General features: G+C 47.4%; 1 pseudogene across 1 annotated transcript; it reads left to right on the forward strand.

Annotated features, from left to right (window-relative positions):
- Positions 1 to 529: 529 nt before the first annotated feature.
- Positions 530 to 18,478, forward strand: LOC309543656 (annotated as a pseudogene). Its single transcript has 7 exons — positions 530 to 657; positions 774 to 871; positions 961 to 1,188; positions 1,268 to 1,471; positions 1,594 to 1,845; positions 9,977 to 10,010; positions 17,445 to 18,478. The product of its transcript is annotated as an uncharacterized misc_RNA (transcript).
- The last annotated feature ends 1,707 nt before the right edge of the window (positions 18,479 to 20,185 follow it).

Genomic DNA, 20,185 nt, shown 5'->3' on the forward strand with positions numbered 1-20,185 from the left:
GAGTCTATATGTCCTATGACATCACACTGACCTCACAGCTCCTCCCCCCAATGTCCATCCATCTGGCTTTTTTTTTCTCATGCTCTTAGGATGTAGGCGGTCCCTTGGCATCCTCATTAGCAAAGTGGATCTATTGGTCCTGTGTTGTATGTAATGATGTCAGAATGCCTGAAACAAGCTTTTAACCTGCGTAGTGTGGGGGTCCTGTGTTGGTAAACTATACCTCAGCCTGAGGTGGGGCTTTAATCAAATGGAAACCCGAATGGTGGGGTGAGGAGGATTCTGGGAATTTCATTTGATTTTACTATTTGTGTTCAGATCTAGAGTTTTCCTCCTGTGAAGTCTGGAGATCATATGACCATCACATTGCCTCCACCTCCCCCCCCTGATAGAATAGAGAAATACAAAGAAGATTCTAGAAGTCACCAGAGAGATCATGGAGGAGAGGTGAGCGGTGCTGGGAATTCTGGGACATTATCCAGTAACAGACAAGGGATGTGTCTGGATGGTGACTGTATCATTGTGTGTGTCAAGTTCCTATAAGGTGTCAGGATGTCACTGTCTATTTCTCCATGGAGGAGTGGGAGTATTTAGAAGGACACAAGGATCTCTACAAGGACGTCATGATGGAGAAGCAGCCACCCCTCACATCACCGGGTAAGAGGAGACTTTATTGTAAAGGAGAGAGCAGTACGGAGGCTCCACCTAGATCCCCCATCATCTGATAAACACATAGAAACAATGTATTCAGTCAGTGTGTGTGTTTCCTACAGATGGATCCAGTAATGGGAACCCACCAGAGAGATGTCCCCGTCCTCTGTATTCCCGGGATTCCACACAGGAAGGTCACACCATCCCTCACCATCATCAGGTAGATGAGGAACAATCACTGATAGTATCATTAGGATCTGTACATTATCTGCATTGTTACCATTGATGTTATTTTTATTATATATTCAGATTGGAAACCTGAGAGATTCTAAAGTTGAGGTTAAAGAAGAGATAAAAGAGGAGGATGACGAGGATGGGGTGATGGAGGAGTCAGAGTTTCCAAAAGGACACAAAGATCTGTACCAGGAAACCACGGAGGAGTCATCAAGCTACAGGAACCCACCAGAGAGATGTCCCCGTCCTCTGTATTCCCGGGAATCCACACAGGAAGGTCACACCATCCCCCACCATCATCAGGTAGATGATGGTCAATGATTGGTAGTTCTAATTTATATACAGTATATATGTTATAAGAAATGTTTTATTATATATTCAGAGAGCAATCCTCGGGGATGATAATATTGATGTTAAAGAAGAGTATAAAGAGGATAAGGAGTATGGAGTGATGGAGGAGTTTTCAGAAGGACACAAGGATATGATGGAGCCACCTAATACCAGAAACCCACCAGTGAGATGTCCCCGTCCTCTGTATTCCCAGGATTCCACACAGGAAGGTCACACCATCCCTCACTGTTATAAGGTTGGTGAGACAGAGATTATAAAACACAGACTCATGGAGACCATGTGTGGATTTTTTTGTGATGTCACAATAATAAATCTTATATTTTACAGATGATATTCTCTTTCATTTTCTTGGTTTAGAGTGGAGATCCAATCGATATAGAATTTGAGGTGAAAGCAGAAGAAGAAGAAGAAGAAGAGAAGTATGTGAGAGATGATCAGCAGTCTATGGAGGAGGATGGAATAACGGGGACATTTATAGAGGAGGACACTCCTACAGAGATCAGTAGAGGTGGGTCATTAATAGTGTTGAGCGAACACGGACTGTATTATTCGTGTTCGTACCGAATAATTGGATTTTTGTTACCCGAACATGGACCCGAAAACTTTACTGTATGTTCGGGTTTAAAATCCGTGTTCGGTCATTTTATTTCTGGGTTTGTATGTATTGGCGCGCTTTTAATGGCGGGCTTTCAACAGCCAACCAACAAGCGTTTAACTGGTGTGCTTTAAGCCATCCCAGCCATGCCTACAAATGTATTAGTAGCTGTGATTGGCCATCTGAAGCATGTGACCAAGTCTTTATAAGTTCGAGACCGAGCGCCACTGCGTCATTCTGCTGTAGTACAGGGACAGAGCACACATCATACGTGCTGGCTGCTGATTAGGGACAGACAGTCATAAATTATATTGTGTCCAAAAATAATTCAGAATCAGGGACAGGTCAGAGTGCTGCAGGCAGGGCGAGTTGTTAGGGCATTTTAGGGTGAGGCTGGAGATAGGCAGGGTCAGTGTTCTACAATCGATTTTGCTGTGTGGGGGGGGTTTGCAGTGCCGACAGTGACCGATCTTATTGATCATTTTAGGGCGAGGCTGGAGATAGGCAGGGTCAGTGGTCCACATCGATTTTGCTGTGTGTGGGGTGGTGTGAACACAATCTTTTTGCCCGCTGAGGAGGAGGGATAATACACTGCTGTGTTCACATGTGCTATTATTGAGTGATTTCAAAATTTATACACTTTTTTTCTATTCCACTATTCAATATACACCCTTTTGGGTTAAAAAAATTAAATTGTGGCATAGTTTGTACTAATCTATTTAAAAATTACAAACTTAAAGGGGAATTTTCTTTTTTTTTCCCTCCATAGCCTGCAGCAGAGCTGACTGATATAAGACACTGCTGTTCACATGTGCTATTGAAAAATCACCAATTTTATATCATATTTTCTATTCCGCTATTCAATCTACACCCTTGGGGTAAAAACTATTAAATTGCGGGATAGTCTGTATCGGTACGTGTGAGATACACCTTTCCAATTTTTGGGGCGCATCTCATACTGCCGAGGATTGCAGGGTGCTTCAGTCTGCCTCCTGCCTGTTCCGAACTCCTCCTACTCCTCATTCTGCCTTTGGGGGTACAAAAAATAGTAATTTGGGCCTAGTCTGGGTCTGTACGTGTGAGATACATACACCTTTTGATATCATATTTTCTATTGCAGGGTGCTTCATTTTGCCTCCTGTTCGGACCTCCTCCTACTCCTCATCCTGCCTTTAGGGTACAAAAAATTGTAATCGGGGCCTAGTCTGTGTTTGTACGTGTGAGATACACCACCGTTTTGTAAAATTTTTCCTATTCCGCTATTCAATATACACCCTGTTTGAGTGTAAAAAATTAAATTACGGCATGGTGTGTATCGGTACATGTGAGATACACCTTTTTAAATTTGTTTGGCGCATCTCCTTCCACCGCCGAGGATTGCAGGGTGCTTCAGTTTGCCTCCTTTTCCCAACTCCTCCTACTCCTCTTCCTCATCCTGCCTTTAGGGTACAAAAAATTGTAATCGGGGCCTAGTCTGTGTTTGTACGTGTGAGATACACTGTATTATAAAAATGTTTCTATTCCGCTATTCAATATACACCCTTTTGGAGTGTAAAAAATTAAATTACGGCATAGTCTGTATCGGTACATGTGAGATACACCTTTTTAAATTTGTTTGGCGCATCTCCTTCCACCGCCAAGGATTGCAGGGCGCTTCAGTTTGCCTCCTGTTCCGAACTCCTCCTACTCCTCTTCCTCATCCTCCCTTTAGGGTACAAAAAAATTTAATCGGGGCCTATTCTGTGTTTGTACGTGTGAGATACACCGTTTTTTATCCTTTTTTCTATTCCGCTATTCAATATACACCCTTTTGGGGTAAAAAAAATAAAATTGCGGCATAGTTTGCATATTTGACTGTGAGATACACCCGTGCGATACTGTTGTTGTTTTGTTCCGCTATTCAATAAACACCTTTCTAGGGCAAGATCATAAATTACAGAAATATGAGGAGACCGTCAAATAAGGGCCGTGGCCTGGGTCGTGGTGCTGCTGGTAGAGCTCCTGTTGCAAGAAGAGGACGTGGTCGATCTGTGCCAGCTATACGCACAAGTGAAACACCTTTCTCAAATGTAAATAGGCGACAGAACCTGCAGCAGTATTTGGTAGGGCATCATGCGCCTCTAGAAGTGATGAGGCCAGAAGAAGTACAGGCGATAGTAGATTGGGTTGCTGACAGTGCCTCCAGTTCCTTCACATTGTCTCCCACCCAGTCTACTGCAGAAAGTTCAGAGTTGGCACCTGCAGCCAATGTCCAACCGTCTTTCACCTCACCCCCTCCTTGCAAATCAGGCAAGCAGTCTGAGCCCCAAGTCATGCAGCAGTCTCTTCTTCTTTTTGATGACTCTGTCAGCAGGGTTTCCCAGGGCCATCCACCTAGCCCTGCCCCAGAAGTGGAAGAGATTGAGTGCAGCGATGCCCAACCACTTATTTCTCAAGATGAGTACATAGAAGGACCATCGCAGCACGTCTCCGATGATGACGAAACGCAGGTGCCAACTGCTGCGGCATTCAGAATTGTGGAGACCGACAAGGAGGGCAGGGGTGAATACTGGGTGGAAGATGATGTGGAGGACGATGAGGTCCTCGACCCCAAATGGAATGAAGGTCATGCAGGTGACCTGAGTAGTTTGGAGGAAGAAGCAGTGGTCGCACAGAGCCACCAGCACAGCAGAAGAGGGAGCAGGGTGCAGAAGCGGAGCGGCCGTGCCCTAGACACTACGCCTGCTACTGCCCAACGCAGCAAGGGAACGAGCGCACCAAAGCGAGCTCAAAGGAGTTCTCTAGCGTGGAAGTTCTTCAGAAAATGTGCTGATGACAGGACACGAGTGGTTTGCACCCTGTGCAATCAGAGCCTGAAGCGAGGCATAAACCTTCTCAACCTGAGCACAACCTGCATGATCAGGCATCTAAGTGCAAAGCACGAGCTGCAGTGGAGTAGACACCTTCAAAACCAAGAAAGGTCTCTGGCTCCTCCTGCTTCCTCTTCTGCTGCAGTCTCGGCCTCTCCATCCACATCTGTAGTGATACCGGCACCTGCCACCCCGCAAACAGACGATCTGTCAGCAACACCACCACCTTGGTCACCAACCATCTCCACAATGTCCAGTGGAAGCGTTCAGTTTTCCATCTCCCAAACACTTCAGAGGAAGAGGAAGTACCCCCCTACCCACCCGCGATCCCTGGCCCTGAATGCCAGCATTTCAAAATTCTTGGCCTTTGAAATGCTGTCATTCCGTCTGGTGGAGACGCACAGTTTTAAAAGCCTTATGTCGGTGGCTGTCCCACAGTACGTCGTGCCCAGCCGCCACTACTTTTCCAGGCAAGCCATCCCTTCCCTGCACAACCAAGTGGGGGAAAAAATTAGGTTTGCACTGCGCAACACCATCTGTGCCAAGGTCCACCTAACTACCGATACGTGGACCAGTAAGCTTGGTCAGGGGTGTTATATCTCCCTAACGGCACACTGGGTAAATGCAGTGGCGGATGGGCCTGAGGCAGATAGCAATTTGGCGCATGTCCTTCCACCACCGAGGATTGCAGGGCGCTTCAGTTTGCCTCCTGTTCCTAACTCCTCCTACTCTGCTTCCTCATCCTCTACCGCCTCCTCATCCGGTCAGTGTAACACCTTCACCACCAACTTCAGCACGGCCAGGGGTAAACGACAGCAGGCAGTTTTAAAACTTGCCTGTTTGGGGGAAAAACCACACACCGCGCAGGAGTTGTGGAGGAGCATGGAACAGCAGACAAATGAGTGGTTGCTGCCAGCGAGCCTCAAGCCCGGCCTGGTGGTGTACGATAACGGGCGAAATCTCATAGCAGCTCTGGGCCTAGCCGGTTTGACGCACATCCCTTGCCTGGTGCATGTGCTGAATTTGGTGGTGCAGAGGTTCCTTAAAAATTACCCCGATATGTCAGAGCTGCTACAGAAAGTGCGGGCCATCAGTGCGCACTTTCGGCGTTCTCACCCTGCTGCTGCTCGCCTGTCAGCGCTGCAGCATAACTTCAGCCTTCCCGCTCACCGCCTCATATGTGACGTGCCCACAAGGTGGAACTCCACCTTGCACATGCTGGAAAGACTGTGCGAGCAGCAGCAGGCCATAGTGGAGTTTCAGCTGCAGCACGCACGCGTGAGTCGCTCTGCAGAACAGCACCTCTTCACCACCAATAACTGGGCCTCCATGCGAGACCTGTGTGCCTTGTTGCGCTGTTTTGAGTACTCCACCAACATGGCCAGTGCCGATGACGCCGTTGTCAGCTTAACTATCCCACTTCTATGCCTCCTTCAAAAAATGATTCGGGCGATGATGGAAGAGGATGTGGCACAGGAGGAGGAGGATGAATAGGTAACATTTCCAAGGCTTTCAGGGCAGTCATTCGCAAGTGGCTCGGAGGGTGGGTTCCTGCACCCACAAACGCCAGGGACACAATTGTCCAGCAGGGGCACAGTTCTGGAGGATGAGGAGGAGGAGATGGAGGAGGAGATGGAACCATGTTCACAGCAGGGTGGCACCCAGGCCAGCTCATGGCCATCACTGGTGCGTGGCTGGGGGGATACAGAGGACACGGACGATACACCTCCCACAGAGGACAGCCTTTCGTTGCCTCTGGGCAGCCTGGCACACATGAGCGATTACATGCTGCAGTGTCTCCACAACGACCGCCGAGTTGCCCACATTCTAACTTGTGCTGATTACTGGGTGGCCACGCTGCTGGATCCCCGTTACAAGGACAACGTACCGTCCTTAATTCACTCACTGGAGCGCGATCGCAAGATGCGCGAGTACAAGCGCACGCTGGTAGACGCGATGCTGCTGGCATTCCCACCTGACAGCGGGGCCACAGTGGAAGCACAAGGCCAAGGCAGAGGAGGAGGAGGAGGAAGAGGTCGCCAACGCAACCAGGGCACCGCCAGCACCTCAGAAGGCAGGGCTAGCATGGCCGAAATGTGGAAAAGCTTTGTCAGCACGCCACAACAAACAGCAGCACCAGCAGCTCATATGGAACGTCTTAGCAGGAGGCAGCATTTCACCAACATGGTGGAGCAGTATGTGTGCACACGCCTACATGTAGTGAATGACGGGTCTGCCCCCTTCAACTTCTGGGTCTCCAAATTGGGCACATGGCCTGAGCTTGCCCTTTACGCCTTGGAGGTGCAGGCGTGCCCTGCAGCCAGTGTATTATCTGAACGTGTATTTAGCACGGCTGGGGGCGTTATCACAGACAAGCGCAGCCGCCTGTCCAGAGACAATGTGGACAAGCTCACGTTCATTAAAATGAACCAGGCATGGATCCCACAGGACTTTTCCGTACCTTGTGCAGAATAGAGATGGATACCGACCTTACCCAGCCATTGTTCTATTTTTGATCTTTCTCACTCTTTTGGGGTGTACCCTCATTTAAAATGACTGAAAAAAAGCAGTGTTGGCTACCTTGTCCTCCTCCACCGCCGCTTCCACCTACAGCGCCCATAGGTGTGCGCAGCCTATTGCATTAGGGTGTGCACCCCAAAGTTTAAATACACATGCATGTGTTTGCCTACATGTATATGGCCCCGGTACATTACTCTCCCTGCTGGCAAAGTGAAATAGAAGTGTGTGGCACTTCTCTTATGGCAGAGCAGGTCCGAGGGAGATATTTCCCATCTCCTCACTGGCAAACAGAGCGATAATGCTAATGTGCCCTAGGTGATTAGGGTGTACCCAGGCACACCCGGCACACCCTGTGCGCACGCCTATGACACCGCTACATCCACCACCACCTCAACCTCCCTCCTACTCCATATGGGCCTCATCCTTCACAGATGAAGAACATTGTTTTATTTTTCTGTTTTTTTTTTTTGTTGTTTTAAGTTATTTCCCTATCCACATTCGTTTGCAGAGCACTTGCCATGCTCTTAACTACGTTTTGCTGCCATTTGCAGCACTCTAGCCCTTTCCATTGGTGTTTTAGAGCCATTTTAGTGCCTGAAAGTTCGGGTCCCCATTGACTTCAATGGGGTTCGGTGTCCGGGAAAAGTTCGGAAAAAGTCCGGGACACGGACCCAGACTTTTTTTTCAGGTTCGGCCGAACCCGCTGAACACGGACATCCAGGTGTCCGCTCAACTGTAGTCATTAACACTAAATACATTCCTCCACCCATACTGTGCACTGATTGGTCCAGAGTGGGGCGGGGACTGGGTGATATCAGCCTGTAATATCTTGGTCACTTACATGAGCTGTGTTCCCCGTCCTGTATTCCTGTATTTCTCTCAGATAATCTTCCTTCTCTGTGCTGCAGACACAATTTATGTCTCTAGACTGGATTTATGGAGATTCTGGGATTCGGCTGGCAAAAAAAATGTGCATGATATAGGCACCTAGGTTATGAGTTTTGGGCCTTCTGCCCCATGCCTGAGTCTAATGTCATGTTCCAAACAAATGAGGAGGAGATACTGTACACCACATGAAAGGTCCATCTCCATTCCTCAATATAACGTCATATTCCAAACAATAAAATTGTAATAATTTCAATAGCATTATTACTTAGTGATGTTTGGTTGGGTAAGGTTGTATCATTGATCCATGTCAGATCTCTTTTTTTTTTTTTTTTCAATTCTTTTATTTGTATGAAAGACAACTTCCAGGCATAATAAACAGTAACATTCCTTATAGAACATATGCTGAGACAGTGTATTACAACATTGAAGACAATTCAGTCATAAGGTTGAGATCTACATCGGTCGTAGAATAAGAGGTGTTCTACAATTCCTCTAATGGGAGGAGTTATGCAGGACTAGAAAGTACCCGGAGTTGTCCGTTTCAGTTTTGCATAACGTATAGAAGAAGGAAGGAGTAAAGTGAATAAGTAGTGGAAAGAGAGAGGGAAGTAAAAGAAACCTAGAGAGAGGCAGAAGAGGATAAGTAGGTGGGATGAGTGGGGAAGGGGTAAGGAGGTGTGGAGGGGGGGGGGGTTAGGAGGGTTAGCATTGGTAAATACTTTCCACCAATATTTTAGAGCTCCCCCAAACTCAACATAAGGTCTCTTTAGTATTGCCACCCTTAATTACAGAGCAGCCTTCATCAGAGAGGACAAATATATTCCATTATAAATAAAACGTGATGCGCCAGAAGTGCACAAAATTAATTGAAGTGACCGTATAAACAATACAGTGTCCAAGTATACAATTCAAAAAATGCCGTGTTCAAAAGATGCCGTGCTCAAAAGCAATGTGTTCAAGTGTCCATATATCAACTAGAAAGCCTTGATCCCGTGAGAGATAATAATAAACACCAGTGTGTTGAATCCCTTCACCAGAAAGATTGGCCTCTCATCTCAATATATGACCCAAAACGGGCCGGCATTAGCCTATATGGGGATAATGGACTTCAGGGATGACTCTCCAGCCTCCGGAGGTGAAAGGCTGGAGAGTCATCCCTGGAGTCCATTATCAACATTTAGGCTAATCCCGGCCTGTTTTGGGTCATATATTGAGATGAGAGGCCAATCTTTCTGGTGAAGGGATTCAACACACTGGTGTTTATTATTATCTCTCACGGGATCAAGGCTTTCTAGTTGATATATGGACACTTGAACACATTGCTTTTGAGCACGGCATCTTTTGAACACGGCATTTTTTGAATTGTAAACTTGGACACTGTATTGTTTATACGGTCACTTCAATTATTTTGTGCACTTCTGGCACATCACGTTTTATTTATATTACTTTGATTGTGAGGTGAGGACACGATTAGTGTATGCTGCCGGTCATTTTCATGCACATTGATTGCTGATATATATTTTGATGCACATTGATTTTTATGCACATTGAATTTATCATCATTGCACTTGGTTTTGCTCTGATAGTTTATTGTTTAAATATATTCCCTTGACCCCAGGTTTTGGTATATCGTTCGTGTTGGGGACATGTCGAGAGAACAAGGTTTTCCATTCTATTTATTTCTTTGAGCCACATGCCAACAGTCAGGGCCTGTGGGTTTTTCCATTTAAGAGGGATGCACATTTTAGCAGCATTTAGAAGGTGACAAATGACAGAATTTTTATAGGTCTGGACCGGGATGTTAAAGGCATGGAGAAGGAAGAGAGCAGGGTCATTGGGGAGGGGTCGGTTTATAAACCTCTGAGACTTTTCATGTACTGTCTTCCAGAACTCCACTAGTTTAGGACACAACCAAAAATCATGTAGGAGTGTCCCCTGGCCCTTCCTGGTATCTCCAGCACTGATCAGAGAGTGTGGGGAAGAATCTGCTCAACCTTGACGGCGTGTGGTACCACCTTGTTAGGAGTTTGAAGTTGGTTTCTTGTATTTACGTGCAGATGGATGATGTAAATGTAAATGGAATGATGTGATTTTGTTGGTCTGGATTAAAGTTACAGTCTAAATCCCATGCCTCTTAGCTAAGAATGGGGGTTGGTAAGTCCCCTGGGGTGTGATCGGTAATGCATAGGTCGTGGATAATACCTGTGTCAGTATTCCGTCTTGAGAGCAATGTTCTTCGAAGGGTGTAAGTTGTGTGTTGCGTTCACTGGGAGGTGGCAATGAGTTTAAAAAATTATGGAGTTGCAATGCCCTCCAGAAATCTAGACGGTAGGGTCCCGAGGAATCCATGAGGTCTTTGGGTGCAGGCCAACTAGATGATGTGGAAAAATGGGAGGCTTGGAAATAGCCTGACTCCATCAAGGTCCTGAATGTTTTATCTTGGTAGCCCGGGGTAAACTGGGGATTCCCCAGTATGGGTGTCAGTGGCGAGTGCGTCGGGGAAAGTGAAAGTTGTGTGAATAATTTAGAGCAGGTTCTTATCATGTGACCTATGAGGGGATGGCGTCTTATGGAGTCTGGTACTGAATGATGGCACGATGGAGCTCTATGGAGGGGTATGTCGCATTGGGCCTGTTCTAGTCTGGGCCAAAGCTTCGCTTCACCATGACGACACCAGTCTGAGTTTCCCCAATTGTGTAGCCTGATAGTACTTGCATAAGTCCAGCACTGCCAGTCCACCTAGTCGTTTAGGAAGCAAGAGCAGTCTCCTACATAGCCTAGGTCGCTTATGTGCCCAGATAAAATCCACTAGTAGGGTGTCATCTTGTTTAAAGTATTGTGAAGAGATGAATATTGGAAGTGCTTGAAAGAGGTATAGGAACTTAGGGAGTATGCAGATTTTAATAACGTTGCATCTTCCAAACCATGAATGGAGGCCAGAATTCAATTTATCTTATAGAATGTGGACTTTTGTTTAGGAGGGGGAGAAAGTTGAGCGTGAAGATGGGTGAAAATTTTGGGTGGTATGAGAGTGCCCAGATATTTCAGCGCTGAGTTCGTCCATTTTAGCCTAAAATTCAATCGCAGTTGGTGGAGGAGGGGGTTTGATAAGCCTACTCCCATAGCTTCAGATTTAGTAAAGTTGATATTTAGATTGGACAGAGTGCCATATGCCTCAAACTCATGAAGAAGATTCGGTAGAGAAATTATGGGATTCATGAGGGAAAATAACATGTCGTCTGGAAACGCTGATATTTTCTGCTGGGTCACCCCAACAGTCATGCCTGAGATATCCAGGTGGAGGCGTATTCTACATAAAAAGGTTTCTAGTGATAATGCGAAGAGTAAGGGTGACAGGGGGCACCCCTATCTTGTCCCACTCGTAATTGTGAAGTAATCCGATAAGATACCGTTCACCTTAACCTGGGCGGCAGGGGCAGAATAGATCTGGGAGATCCAGTTTAGCATGGTGTTGCCCTAAGTAGTAAGGGGCAGGGGGGGGGGGGGGTATGAAGATAATGGAGATAAAAAGAGGGGAGGCAAAGATGGTATGAGAGAGGAAGAAAGGAAAGCCAGGCAAGCAAAGAATATGAGAGAGTGAAAGAGAAGGGGGCAATCCCACAGAGAGAGGCCGCAATTTACTAAGAGATGGCAAAAAAAATGCTAAGACACTCACCAGCAAGGAGCCGGATGATTGAGCGTGCGCCTATGTGGGGTTGTGGTTGGAAAGAGCCAAGGGACGGGCCCCCGATCCCCCCCCCCCCCGGCCCGGCAGCCTTCTTGAATAAATGAAGAATGGTATATAAGGTGTAGCCCTGCCCCCTAGAGGACTGCTGAATTTTCACACTTTAAGGATTCCCTTGGGTTACCCGTAGCAACTGCTTGCAGAACTTGCAGAAATCTTAACACTTTATGTTCTTGGCTCAGTCAATGATCAGTCTAGGGTTAGTTGTTTTTGTGGTTTTATTTCATATTGGGATAGGAGAAGGGATGAGTGGGATACTCCAACTGATGAACTATTCACAATTCAGAGGACTTCTAGCTTGAGAATGCGGCAAGGCCGCTACTTCATCCTGCCACTTGAATGAAGCTGAGGTAAGTGTTCCTATTTGTGTTTCTCCTCAGGGTACTCCCCCAGTACCCCCTTTCTCTGTACTAGCTGACACCCGTCCACTGACTATAAACTCCGGAGTGGTCCCCTTCTTGGGCAGACCCCTGGGCAAGATCCTCTGTACTCACGATACAGTTTTTCCAGATTCTCGCAGTGCCCCAACTCCTCCAGTCAGCTCTCCTGGACCTCTGGGTTCAGCTCCTCTCCACTGGTTCACCAGGCTGACTGCCTGTAACCATCACCCACTGCTGCAGAAGAGGAGGCAGCCACCACCCTCCTTCTGGGACTTTGCTTCCCGCCAAAAGACCTCTACCTCATGTGCCCCTGGCTTTTTATACCCTACCGCACAATTCACCAAGACAACCCATCTGTGCCAATCCCTGGAGCTGTATCAAAAGCCTGTATGTTATTGGCCAGGTTTCCTCCAGCATCCAATGTGCCTCCCCATTGGATCAGCTGGGGACACTCCCTTAGACCAGATGAATCACACACCGGGCACACTGAGCAGACCTAACTCACAGATCCTGCTCCCTGATAAGCAGAGTGCAATATAGAATTTACCTGCTGCTCCTCTGATAGGCAGACAGAGCCAAAACTATACTCAATCTCTAGCACCTGACTAGGAGGGTGCTACATCCACCCCCCACCAAACGAGCCATGTCCTCACTGGCTCTGGGGCAGCCGCCCCCTACAAAAATTTCCTACAAAAATAAAAAGAAAAATATAGATATGCTGTACAAATATTCACAAAAATTAATGCACCCCCCATCAAACAAAACTCTGCTTGAGTGGGTAACATGTCAACCTGACTAACTAGCTAACTATAACATTCACTTTTCAAAAATGGAGGGCCTTGTCAGACCCGGACATCCCGTGCAAGCCTGCAAAGGAAGAATTAAAGGTTAACACTTCCAACATTTGCATATTAATAACATTCTACCTAATATAGTGAGAATGCCCTCTCCTCAGAGGCGACCTTCTCACCCAAGATCCCTAGCTACACATCCTGGCAGATATCACCTCCGGTAGGCTTGACTAGGCGTTCAGCTCCACTCCTGTACAGGTGACAACCAAACCCTGTCAAGCTAACTATCTACCTTCTAGCCACAATGAGTGACTGAAACAGACACAGTCCCTTTACCACCCGGGCACTGACTCTTCTTCCATTTCAGCCACGCCCACAATTTTCTGAAAGACATGTGGAGTCCATCCGACTGATGCTCACAGTGTCCCTCACACCTGTAGCACCGAGGCTACATGTCTTCTTAAGGACAAGGTATTTGCTGGAGCCTGAGCAACCTGTCTGACTTGTGGGTGTTAACAGTCTCTTCAGGGGCCCCTGGCACTAGGGCACCCCCCACCGAAGACACCTTAGGCCACTACCCGTTCTCCCTGGGTAGCAACCCAACAAAGTTCCATTACTGGCCCGTTGGCCCAATAGAATCTTCACAAGGCATCTTTGTAAACAGTGTCTCTTTGCAAAGAATTCTCCTCTTCAGCCCGATGACCTAACTACTCCACAGAGTGTCCTTTTATCTTGAGGTGTTACATGATCCTGGCCCGATGGCCCAAAGGGTCTCCTTTTTAGCACAGTTATAGTATCACAAGAGTCCTCCTTTAGTAAGGGTCTCTTCTTTTTTAAAGTTGGAGGGTTGGCCCTCTTTAGTGGAACCACTCAGCAGTGGTAATTGTAGATTTCCCAATCCCTTTTGCAAGGATGGAAGGGAAAGGGGTATTGGAAATAGGGCTTGGGCCCTAGCAACAATGATAAAACTTGAAACATCACTGTACACTTTACAATCGGGCTCTCCGGCCCCTCTTCTTCAGTAAGCAAGTAAGCAAACTCAGGCTAGCCAGCCTCACTAAACTCAGCATCCTGTGTCCTTAGTAATAGTAGTCAGGATGTGGGATTCAATATACTCCAACAGTGCTGCGCCAGACAGAATAATGTGCATAAACACAAATCATAAAAATCACAGTGCATAAATCACCATGCCTTCAATGACAGTGCTAAATAAAGTCCTTGGATAGTGCAAATTATATATTGTGCAAATAAATGTGACAGAAACAGTCCATCATATAGATCCCATAAGGAAGCTTGTGATATACACCTCCGTGACCGTGTAGACACCCCCACCACCAGCTAGAATGGCCTCTCACCTCACTCTTTGACCCAAGAGTCACCCTGGGTCTTACACAGCTGTCCCCACACTGGGGTATGCGGATGATGGTCCCCAAAGGAAGTGCTTTCAGGTTCCAGGCTCCACTCTCATTCGGTCAGGGGCACCATGAGCAGACCCCATCTAGGGGGAGCAGGGCAGTCAGCATGCATGCATAGTGTCTCACCAGGGTCTCAGCTCTCAATAGATCCCCGCGCAGGCAGCACACACCAAAAGCTCCCTGAGGATTCGCACAACTTTTCCCTCTGAGTCTTTTACATGGATGGACCATGCCTGGCCAGATCCGTCTGGGCGGTGAACCTCCACTCCGTCTATATCGATGGGCCGCCCAAAGTTCCATTTAGCCTTTACAGATTGGAAGGTTTTCCATAACTCCGGCTTTGACTGGTTGCGGTGGAGTTTTGGGATGTAAAGGAAGTCCCACACAGCCTCATCACACCAAGCCTCTCTCCTGGCCTCAATCTCCCTTGGAGCATAAGGATAATCATATCCATATTCTAAGGCCACCTTCCTATGTATCAGCCGTTGTAGTCTGGAGAACCTGGGGAGGGTTTGTCTGTTGCCTCTCCCAGGTGGGGAATACAGGGTCTCCTCCTTAATGATGAGAGATGCATAGGCCTCATTTTGTTCCTGAGCCCGGGCATAGGTCCGAGGAGGGGATAGATCTGGGACCTGGTTAGAGTAGGCCACACAGAACCCCAGATTCTTAGCACATTGTCCACGTATTACAGAATTTCTAGTCTCCTCATCAGGAACACTTGGACTGGCCGAACTGTTCCGTTCATTCAACCCCCCCAGTCCCACTCGGTTTCTTCCTCTGATTTACAGACATCGATCCCCTCCTCCAAGGATCTGTAGCGATGCTGGAAACTAGGAGACCCCACATAAATGACCCCGGCCTCTTCCTCGCTGCTCAGACTCACAGCCCTGGTCACCGCAGGCCATCGACTCCCCTTTGCCTTTGTTGGAGCAGACCTGGTGTCTGCCACTGCAGTCTTCTGTACATCAGGTGGCCGCTCCCCGGCCCTCACTACCTGCATGCACACAGCCTCGGAAGTACAGGTTTCTCTCGTGTGGCACACTGTAGCACTGGCAGATGTTACTGAGCCCAGTTCCATCAGCACCCTGAGCACTCCTCTTCCTCTGCCCACGAAGAGTCCTGATTCAGAGGCCAACAGAGCACGAGTGACCCCGGTCTCCCATGTCACATTCAGTCTCCTGGGCTGACCTTCACTCTTCTCCGCCCGCTTCAGTAGATTGCCACAGTGCCCGCACTGGCCACACACTTGCATCCGCATGGTAACATTCAGGCATTGACTACATACCAGGCCCAAGTGTTCCACGCCTACTCCGGTACACAACGCCAGTCTTCCATCGGGCACCAATTGCACCCCAGTGTCCCACAGGGTCGAAGTCGACATTCCGGCCTGCTCTGCAGGATCTCCGCCAACACGTGGGATAGCCTCCGCACTCCAGCTCACTCTGGCACTCGCCATCTTGCTTCTCCACACACGTGTCTCCCTCTCAGCTACACACGAAAGTGGAAGTAATTTATAGACTTCCTTCCTCTTACCAGATTGGCTGTGCGTGGGCGGTGTTTCCGCCCACAACTCCAGATTAGCTGATTCTTTGGCGGTGGCTCCTTCTGCTAGTCAGATCTCTCCAGCGCACGCTTTCCCACGCGGTACAGTAACCTTTTCATTGCCGCTCCAACTCAGCTCAGCCAGCATGAAAGTCACTGTAAAGCAGATCGTAGTCTTCAATCCGCACGCATCCGCCATCCTTGTCTGTACCTGGGCCTCAGTTGCACCTCCATCTCTCCAGGCCAACTGACCCCCCTTTGCTATTTAGGAGAATTGTCCCGCTGTCAGACATTGGATGGCCGACATTCCTCTTCATAGCATTTGTACCGACAACTCTTCCCATACTATCTTTGAAAAGTGTCCCGCTGTCATTAGTTGCACGGTCAACAATTTTCTGTATAGCACTGGCACAAACATGGCCCCCGTCACACCGATCCACGTGCCCTGGGCCTTCATTTTCTCCTTCCGCACTTGCACCATTCACTGTTAAGCAGACGCAGACCTTTTGTACAGCGTGATGCAACTCTCCTTCTCTAACTCTCCTGCACATTTCTTGAGAGAACAGATTACAGTCCCAACAAAAGTCCATCCGTTGCCGCTGGCAACAACCACTTTGAACTCGACTCTTCATCCCACTCTCCCTAACTCCTGTAGGATGAGTCCTAGGAATGAATAAACAGGAGGGAACGGGATAAGGCGCAGGCCAAGGAGATGTTGGGGGAGTGGGTGGAGTCAGTGAGATGTTGGGGGAGTGGGTGGGGTCAGTGAGATGTTGGGGGAGTGGGTGGAGTCATTGAGATGTTGGGGGAGTGGGTGGAGTCAGTGAGATGTTGGGGGAGTGGGTGGAGTCAGTGGAGGTGGGGAATGGAAACATGCAGGAGTGACTATATATGAAGGTTACGATCGCTGTGTCTATGACTGTACAAAGCGGAAATATTGTGTACCGAATGGAATGGACTTTTCTTTCTTTATAATAAAACTTTTTCTGATTTAAAAGAAAAAAACACTCAGAAAAGATGAGTATGGAAAATGTCAGTGGCCTCCACCTGTAAAACCATTCCTGTTTTGGAGGTCGTCTCATTGTTGCCCATCTAGTGCACCTGTTGGTAACAACCCCCTCTGCTACTTGACTGAGCAGATGAATATCCCAGGAGTTTCCCTGACTTGATGCTATACTCTGATTAAAAAGTGTTGAGCAGTGTATATGAGTGTGGAAAACTCTTGGTAATTTTTCTTGTCTTCTGACAGACGGACTCTGTGGTGGGAATAGAAGGACATCGGAGGAAGATGTGACTACAGAAGATAATGACATGGCATCTTCTCCAGAAGTAAATCCCGTTCCTCATAATATACATGACAGACCTCACCATTGGAGGAGATCATTGGAATCTCCTGATACTTCACATAGTCCTCTAATATCTGACAGTGCCGACGGGTGCGGGAAACCATCTCATCTCAGGGAATCTTCTTTATACCATAAAGGGGTTCATACAGGAGACAATTCATTCTCATGTTCAGAGTGCGGGAAATGTTTTAAACAGAAAAGATACCTTTTTCAGCACCAGAGAATACACACAGGGGAGCGTCCCTATTCATGTTCTGCATGCTGGAAATGTTTTAATCAAAAAGGAAGTCTTCTCATCCATCAGAGAATACACACAGGGGAGCTTCCATATTCATGTTCAGAGTGCGGGAAATGTTTTAAACAGAAAATAAACCTCCTTAGCCATCAGAGAATACACACAGGTGACCTTCCCTATTCATGTTCAGAGTGCGGGAAATGTTTTAAACAGAAAAGAAACCTTCTTATGCATCAAAGAATACACACAGGTGACCTTCCCTATTCATGTTCAGAGTGTGGGAAATGTTTCACTCAGAAAGGAAGTCTTCTTAGCCATCAGAGAATACACACAGGGGAGCTTCCATATTCATGTTCAGAGTGTGGGAAATGTTTTAATAATAAAAGAAACCTTCTTAGCCATCAGAGAATACACACAGGTGAGCGTTCCTATTCTTGTTCAGAGTGTGGGAAATGTTTTATTCGTAAAGGACACCTTCTTACCCATCAGAGAATACACACAGGTGTGCATCCCTATTCATGTTCAGAGTGCGGGAAAAGTTTTAATGATAAAAGAAACCTTCTTAGGCATCAGAGAATACACACAGGTGAGTGTCCCTATTCATGTTCAGAGTGTGGGAAATGTTTTAATGAGAAAGGAACTCTTCTTATGCATTTGAGAATACACACAGGTGAGCGTCCTTATTCATGTTCAGAGTGCGAGAAATGTTTTAATCGTAAAGGACACCTTCTTCGCCATCAGAGAATCCACACGGGAGAGCTTCCCTGTTAATGTTCAAAGGGCGGGAAATGTTTTAATAATAAAGGAAACCTTCTTAGCCTTTAGAGAATACACACAGGTGAGACTCCCTATTCATGTTCAGAGTGTGGAAAATGTTTTGCGCTCAAACGTTTACCTGTTAGACACCAGAAAGTTTATAGAGGCAAGCGTCTCTAATCTTGTGCAGAGTGTGGGAAATGTTTAACTAAGAAAGAACCTACTTACACCCAGGTAAGCGCCCTTTTTAATGTTACGAGTGCGGGAAATGTTTTCCAAACACATTTTTATTTCTTAGAAACCAGAAAGTTCATACGGGCGAGCGTCCTATTTCATGTTCAGAGTGCGGGAAATGTTTCACTCCTTATGTACGTTTCAAACATAAAAGAATTAACACTTATATTAGAGGCTCCGTTTTCATGTTCACGTACATGTACTGAGGCAGGGCGGCCGTTCTGGACAGAATCACGTACCTGTACGTCATCTGCATTTCTTTGTCTGGGGCCAGAAGAGTTCCAGGAGTTCTACGCTTATCACAGTTCCCAAACCAAAAGGAGACATCCACCACATCTTCAATCTTAGGGCCCTAAATGTCCTCAGCTGGGCACAGGAGGTCCTAAATGTCCTCAGCTGGACACAGGAGGTCCTAAATGTCCTCAGCTGGGCACAGGAGGCCCTATTTGTCCTCAGCTGGGCACAGGAGGTACTAATTGTCCTCTACTGGGCACAGGAGGTCCTAAATGTCCTCAGCTGGACACAGGAGGCCCTAAATGTCCTCAGCTGGACACAGGAGGCCCTAAATGTCCTCAGCTGGGCACAGGAGGCCCTAAATATCCTCAGCTGGGCACAAGAGGCCCTAAATGTCCTCAGCTGGGCACAGGAAGTCCTAATTGTCCTCAGCTGGGCACAGGAGGCCCTAATTGTCCTCAGCTGGGCACAGGAGGCCCTAAATGTCCTCAGCTGGGCACAGGAGGCCCTAAATGTCCTCAGCTGGGCACAGGAGGCCCTATTTGTCCTCTGCTGGGCACAGGAGGCCCTAAATGTCCTCAGCTGGACACAGGAGGCCCTAAATGTCCTCAGCTGGACAAAGGAGGCCCTAAATGTCCTCAGCTGGGCACAGGAGGCCCTAAATATCCTCAGCTGGGCACAGGAGGCCCTAAATGTCCTCAGCTGGGCACAGGAGTTCTGCATGCAATCCACCAGGTCATAGTCTCTTTATCAGGAAGAGTTTTTTCTCTGACTACCCCCCATACATGTACTGCGGTAGGGCAGCCGTTCAGCACAGAATCACGTACCTGTACATCATCTGCATTTTTGGGTTTGTGGTGTGCACACGCACCGCTGGCGCCCATCTTCCACTGGACACAGCAGGAGCCAATCAGTGGGTTTGGCGGATGCGGTGTCCGTTGGTACCCGGCAATCGTTCCCGAGAGAGGCAGAACAGTTGTCCACCAATATAAACAAGGTAGATCGCCGTTCTGTTAGTAGGGAAGATGGAGATCCTGTGTATCTGATAATGGAGGAAGGAGATATTGGCGCACAGAGATTATATATAGTCCAGCCAGCAATAAATATCTAAAAATACCAATGATCAGGGTAGGGGGTTGTCAGGACTATGGTAAGAAATAGGCATATTTTTCATATTACATGTGAAGAATTATGAACTGAATGACCCCAGAGACAAAGTTCAATTCATGGCCTTCACTAGAAACTCAATAAAAGACTCCGGTTTGTAGTTTCCATTGTTTGTTGTTGAAAAGTGGTAAGCCGTTGTTGACTAACCCAGGAGATAACGACTATATTCTCTGGTCTTGAAAAGAGAATATATTTGAAGAAGCCATAAAACATTGTGTCCTGGCCATGAGTTATTTTCCATACAATAGCAGA

The sequence above is a fragment of the Pelophylax lessonae genome, assembly GCF_965119305.1.
Source record: "Pelophylax lessonae genome assembly, contig: HAP1_SCAFFOLD_273, whole genome shotgun sequence".
NCBI classification, from domain to species: domain Eukaryota; kingdom Metazoa; phylum Chordata; class Amphibia; order Anura; family Ranidae; genus Pelophylax; species Pelophylax lessonae.